The sequence below is a fragment of the Anthonomus grandis genome, chromosome 8 (assembly GCF_022605725.1).
Source record: "Anthonomus grandis grandis chromosome 8, icAntGran1.3, whole genome shotgun sequence".
NCBI classification, from domain to species: Eukaryota; Metazoa; Arthropoda; class Insecta; order Coleoptera; family Curculionidae; genus Anthonomus; species Anthonomus grandis.
In genome coordinates this window covers 11,075,069-11,082,429 of record NC_065553.1, presented here as the reverse complement: position 1 = coordinate 11,082,429, position 7,361 = coordinate 11,075,069, and the positions used below count along the sequence as shown (strand labels likewise).

Below are 7,361 nucleotides of genomic sequence, written 5' to 3'. Positions count from 1 at the left end.
AGAATAAAATGTAATTTACTATATACCTTATATAGTAAATTACTTATTTTTATTATACTATATACTCTAATTTAAGAGATATAAAATGGGTATTATACATATATACCATGTATAGTCTATGTTAATTGTATGCAGAAATTAAATAATAGTATTATTATCATTAATAGTATATTCCAATACTAGTAATTAATGATGACAGTGGCGTATCCAGGGGGGGGCAAAGGGGGCAATTGCCCCCCCCCAGAAAAGCTAGGGAGAAAAAACATAAAAAACATATATTGAGTTCTGCTAATAAGGCAACATATTTAAGTAGTACAATACAAAACGAAATAATAAATGCATGTAACACAAATATTTTACGAAAAATAATAGCAGAAGTAAAATCTGCAAAATATTATGCAATCTTGGCTGATGACACAACTGATATTGCCAAAATAGAGCAGTTTGTTCTTTGCGTTTGGTACGTATGCGATAATTTATCTATTAAAGAGTCCTTTCTTCAATTTATTCCGGTAACTTCAACGACTGGGCATAATTTAGCAAAAACAATTATCGAAAATTTGACAAATGGGTTTAGATTTAAATAATCTTAAAGGCCAGGGTTACGATGGGGCAGCGGCAATGAGTGGTCAGTTTTCTGGGGTACAGGCTATTATAAGAAAGGAATATCCTACAGCTTTATATGTTCATTGCGTCTCACACTCCCTTAACCTTGCTATATCCGATGCATGTTCTGTCCAGTCTGTACGAAATTGCATGGGTGTTATTGAAAATGCTTACAATTTTTTTAATACTCCCAAACGTCAAAATATTTTAACTAAAAAAGTAAATGAAATGCCGGATAATGAGAGATCAAGACGAGACAGATTAAAACAACTTTGTGCTACTAGATGGGTTCAAAGACAAGATTCAGTAAGCGTATTGAGAGAGCTTTTAAATTCGGTGGTATTGGCTTTAGAAGAAATAGCTGAGTGGCCAGACAAAGAAAAGTCTACTTGTAGCAAGTTGTTACTAAACACCTTAAGTACATTAGAATTCCCCATTACTCTTTATGTAATTGAACATGTTTTTGCATTTACCACTCCGTTATCAAAGTTGCTGCAATCAGTTAATATTGATTTAGGCAAAGCAATATTACTGGCTGAAGATTGCTTAAAAGAGCTTAAAGATTTACGTCATAAAGCAGATAATAGTTTTGCAACTATTTTTGCAGAGGCAAAAAAAAATATAAACAAATTATTTGGTTTAGAAATAACAAAACCACGCATAACTAGCAGACAAAAAAATAGGGCAAATTTTGAAACTAACACAACTGAAGAATATTTCAGAATATCAATATTTATTCCGTTTTTAGATTGCGTCTTATTACAATTAGAAGAGAGATTTGTTAAACATAAAGATATATTACAATCATTTAACTGTCTGAGATTCCATCAGTAAATAAGAAACTTGATAATCAACTTCAAAGTCTTAAGTATTTGGTAAATTTTTATAAAAATGATTTAGAAAATTGTTCATTTAGTATGGTTTCTGCTGAACTCAAACTTTGGTATAGAAAATTTGAAGCCTGTGCACCAGAAAAATATCCGAGCTCCGCTCTCGATGCCCTAGTAATGTGTGATCAGGATATATTCCAATATATTTATACTGTTAAAGATTTTTTGTACTTTACCTGTAAGCACAGCAACCCCTGAAAGAAAATTTTCTACACTTAAATTGTTAAAGCCTTATTTACGAAATACAATAAGTGAAGACAGATTAAATGGTTTTACTCTTCTGTATGTATATCCAGAAATCTCAGTTAGTGCCGAGGAAGTACTTAACGAAATGCAGCTTAAATCGAGGAAACTTGATATTGTTATTTAGTTTTATTTGGCTTTTTTTGGTGTTTTATATAGATACCTAATTGAGTTTTGATCTTGTTTAGTTTTTTTAGGAGTCAATTTGTTTTTGTTACTTTAGAATAATTTTTTGTTTGCCTTGTGCCTGTTTTACTATCCATATATTATATTAGTATCTTTTATTTTTCTTTATTTTTGTAGTTTTTAAATTAAAAAAAGCATTTCAAAAACATGGTAATTATTTCTCCCTTCCTGATGAATAAATACCATATCTCCGATGATAGGCCAAAAAAATTAACTAACATACACATACATACATATGTAAGTATATTGTATATTAAATGGTGATAAACCATGTTGCCCCCCCCAGGAATGAATCATGGATACGCCACTGAATGATGATAATATTTATATGATAACACCGAAAAACCAGCTGATTCTCCGTCATTCTAAAATGACGCAAGAGGCACACCGCACAACGTTTCGAAGGTTGACGAGAATTTTCCGGAACAGCGTTCTGCCGAGTATATATGGAGCCGCATCGCCGATGGAGTTGTCAGTTGTCATTTCAGTGAAGTATAGTTCGGAATAATGGCGCGAGATTTAAATAAATACAATAAAAATAAATATCTCTAGTAGTTATGAGTAATGGTGTTTTCGTAGTGGAGTATGTAAATAAATTAGTTGACTATTTTCGAATGTTTTAATTCTCACCTAATGAACGAAAAAAACGATACAATATTATAGTTTATAATGGTAATACTGTTTTATTCATTTCCATTGGTTGGGATTAACATTTTTTTCTGAACATATCTAACCTCGACGCGCTGCGTTTTTAAAACTTGTTAGATTTCTCGAGAAAAAAAGATAAGTTTTGCACCCTATAATAGCTAAAAGTACTGTCTTACCTATTATTTATATCAAGGATGAACAAAAATATGTAGTAATATAAAAAATAAAGTAAATTGAATATTTACTCCACATTTCTTAACAAATCGTTAAAGTGATTTTTAAAATATTGTATTTAATCTAAAAAGTAACAAAATCAGTTAAAATACACTCAAAAAATAATCTTCAAAGAATTCTCCTCGAAGGTCTCATTACTTTTTTTTTTATTTTAAAACATAATAGGCAAGTAGAGCTTTTTTGATCTTTTAAACGTTAATCTATTGCGGGATATTTACCATCCCAGTTGCAAAAAGCTCTTTTGATTTTCGCAGATGCTGGGATTCTCAGCAACCTCTGCGCAAATTCTGATAGTGACAGGTAATCTATTTTCACCATGATTTAAAATATTACAGGTTTTTCTATATTTTTTACTTTACTATTTTAAAAATATCATTGTTATTATTAAATGAATCCAAATTTCTTTCATCACAATTTAGATTATGTAAGATAAAACTGAAAACTTTTCTTTTCACTTCGATTTCAAGTTCTGTCTACATATTTTCCACTGTTTACATTGTCTACGTATAGTTTACGCATAGAAGTAGAAAATTAGTTTCGTATAATATCCCATTAATGCCGAATAAAAAAATATTTCGAAATAGATTAATAAAACTGCTAGGAAGACCTTTCGCATTGAATTGAGATCTCAAAATTAAATGCTTCTTTTTTTATACGGTTTGCACACATATATTTTTAAAAGATATATCTAGACATCTGTTATTTTACTTTTTTGAGTTTTAAATTATTTCCCCTTTACACAGAGATTCAAAAAGAGATTTATTGTCAAAAAAAATCTGACAATTTTAGGTTAAAAAACAGCAGATCTATACCTATAATTTTTTAGGAAAAAACCCGTGAAAACTGTATAGAAATAGAAGCATCCAATTTTGATCAATTTTGAATTTTTCATTCAATGCGAAGTCGTTGCCAAGCATATGAAAGCTCTTAAAGATCAGCTGTTGCAAGAACAAATTAAAGTCTGATGATTTTTTTTGGTTTATTGTTGTATTAATTTATTTAGATATTGCATATTTTAAAAAATTGAGTGGCTGAATTAAAGTTGATATTTGTTATTTAAAGTATATAGTTTGTAGAAATTGTGATTTTGAAAAATTTAATTTTCATCCTTTTTTTCAATTTAATATTTTAATATGTTGATTGATTAATATGATGTACCTTTCCCTTGAATGATCCCGTAAAGCCATATCTGTGTAAATCTACTTTGATCTGGAATATCTGTATACTGGAGGCCTTTTGATTTTTATAATTTTGAAAGCAATTTTTGCATTTTAACTCCCTAGTAGGTAATACAACATTTTATTTTAAAAAAAGGCACTTCTGGCTAATATTGATAAAATGAGCGTTTTTCAAAGAAACATGTTCTTCAATGTATCTTTTAAAATTTATTTTTGTACGTAAATGAATCATCCTTCTAAAGCTAACTAACTATTTAATCAAAAAATTGTTGGATCCTCCACATTTGTACGTAATTTCCTATTCCCTATTCCTGGACTGACTGAAAAAGAGAATTTCACGACTTTAAATTCTAAGATTTTGTATTTCCTTTTTATAAAATAAAATGTACCTTAGAACAATTTTTTGAGGATAACTTTCTAAAAGTATTAAAAAATATAGAAAAAAAAATTTGGTTCCGCCCGGGATCGAACCGGGGACCTTCTGCGTGTAAAGCAGACGTGATAACCGCTACACTACGGAACCAGTTGTATTATATTGTGGTTAGAATATCCACTTATTAGTCATATAATATCTCTTATTTAATAATGCTGATGAATAAATTTTTGTATCTGTTACAAATGATAATACTGAGTTATGTTAATTGAAATTTATTTATGTTCTAGTACAACATGCTCATCATGTAGTTTCATATCTAGATCATCTTTATATAATTTATCATAATAACAAATAGACATTAAATTAGAATAAGAATGATGTATCTTATCTTCTAAATTTGTTTACTTTGTATAATAATCTTTGCATATTAATACACATTTTATGGGTAACAAAATGTTTCCAAACCGCACCACAATATACACATTTTGCGCAAAATTCTAGAGATCCAAGGAAACTGTAAAATTTATTGCTCGTACTCGGAGCTCTTCAAAAATCACTTTTCGATCCCGTTTATTACCGAATAAAACCGCAGTTTTCCTAGTTTTTATATTCCGATAAAATTTTATTTTAAATTCTGAATTGTGTGGCGTCATCTATTAAGTCAAGCTATGATTTTATTGGTGCTCTATTGCGGTGGCATCTCTTGACGAAAAGCGTTATTAAATTGTAGAAAAATGTAATTTTTAGCTGCGGTGAACGTTCCTATGCTGTATAAATAGTTATAGCGTTTATTGAATATTTAGGGAATTTTCTGTGGTGGCTGCGATTGGAATATATTTCTAAAGAGTCACAGCAGAACTCTGTAAAATAATAAAACTTAAAAGCAATAATAAGTTACAGATTTTAGATTACAGATGGCGATATTACAGATATCGACTGACATTTAAATTCTTAGGTCAGATTTTCATGTTTACGGTGCTGAGTGTAAAATCGTTGTTTTCCTGTAAATTAAATTAACGTGAGTTTTTGTTTTATGGGTTTTTATAAAATGGAAATAAGATTATTAGAAGAACTGTGATATATAAATTCATATTTTTGCTAGAATTATATTAAAATTGGTAAAAATATGTATTTGGAAAATTATGATTCCTAATGACTTCGGTGGGCATAAAGTGACTATACTATTGATTCCGTTTGGCGTTTATGTGCATTTATTAACTGCAATCTTAGAGTGAACTATTGCTATTTAGGAAAATACATTTTTAATTTCAGATTTGAACAAGAAGATAAAAAGCTTCTATTGTTATTGGAAGAGGAGCAGTCAGATATAATATAAGCGATATCTATAAAGACGATTTTGACCAGGGAACGTTCCTTCGCTTACAGCAGGAATTTGAAATCTAGAAGAGTCAATTTTATCTAATTCAAATTTAGAGGTAGACAACGACGAAAAATTGTGATGAAGGCAAACGGCAAGTCTAAGAAGACTTATATTAGTTTTTTCTAATAATTCAACCACACTTTCATGTGTTAAGTAATTATTTGATAACAGTATAATGTAGCCTACTCTGATCGTTGATTGAAAAGGGATTTTGCCTCTTCAATCAACGCTCTGATCAAACAAATTTATATTCGACACAGCAAAATGAAGCAATACCACATGCACAAAAATCACTCGGTTTCCAGGCATAAACATCTTATCTGGAATAGTTAGGATGCCCAGTTACCGTATAATATATATGATAAATTAAGACCTTAAATACATCTCAATGACAACTCGGGTTTGCTGGCTCGTTAAGATTACGATAAACTGTTCAAAATTCGCCCTCTAATAGAATCAGATGTTCTAAAATTTAACATGTCAAAAATTGCACAAGAGGAGTATAAGGTGCAATAGACGAAAGCATGGTACCTTTCAAGGGAAGAAGATCTTTTAACAAATATGTTCGAAATTGACCTCTTAAATGAAGAATGATAACATTTGCAAGAGCGGAAGTCGTATTATATACAACTTTGAAATGTACTGGGAAAAAATTAGGTATCAGTGGTGATATTGTTGTTAGACTTGTGGAAACATTATCTAAAAACTTAACTTGTATTTTTTTTACAGATTATTGGTTCACATCCTATGAATTGCTGTGTGAATTAAAGAAATAAGGAATACCTGCTTCGGGAACTGTAAGAATTACAGGACTGTCTGGATGTAAATTGAAAAGTGATTCAGAATTGAAAAGAAAGGGTCATGGCCCATTTGATTGTTGCACAGACGAGTGGCAAGAGTGAGACTATCTTTGCCATTAAATAGTTAGTCAATAAAGCAATGCATATGGTTTCTGCTTATACAGGAGGGCAGCTTTTACAAAATTTAAGAGATGATGGTCTTTGTAGATAAACAAATTTATTGACATCGCTCAACGGTATGCTGTTCGTATATAAAACAAATTTATAGGCGGCGTTGATTTTCGACTTCATCGAAAAAAGTCAAAAGAACTGGTTTTTTGAAAAAAAAAATAGTTTGGGCTTGAATGGATTAAAGAGCACCTTTATCAAATAAACAGCAAACTAGAATAATGGTGGATGCAACCTTAGTGTGTAGAAGAAAGCAAATGGTGAGAAATTCATTTCATTAGGAAAAATTCAAAAAATTGTGTTACAGACTTTGGCTTCTTCTAACTTTGTCCACGTTGAAGATACATTTAAAGAGTTACCTAACTTAAGGTATAAATATATCTAATAGTCCTAAATAATTAAGCTAACATGCCCCATTAAGGTCGTTAAGGCAGTTTAGGAATGCTGTAATAATAAAATAAATGCAGTAGAAAAAGAAACTTTTGTTTCAGATCTTTATACTAAATGAGTCAAGGTAATCGTATCCAGAGTTGTATATAACTAAAAATCTTGTATTTGTGGAACAATTTAATCAATATTCGTCAAGCGAATCATCAAGATGTATACTTGAAATAAAATATAAAATTGCTTCTTGGATCCTATATTAAATTA

At 30.1% G+C, this 7,361-nt stretch overlaps 1 non-coding gene across 1 annotated transcript; it reads right to left on the bottom strand.

Annotated features, from left to right (window-relative positions):
• Positions 1-4,435: 4,435 nt before the first annotated feature.
• Positions 4,436-4,508, bottom strand: Trnav-uac (transfer RNA valine (anticodon UAC)). The gene has a single exon. It is a non-coding gene; the product is annotated as a tRNA-Val (tRNA).
• Positions 4,509-7,361: the final 2,853 nt, after the last annotated feature.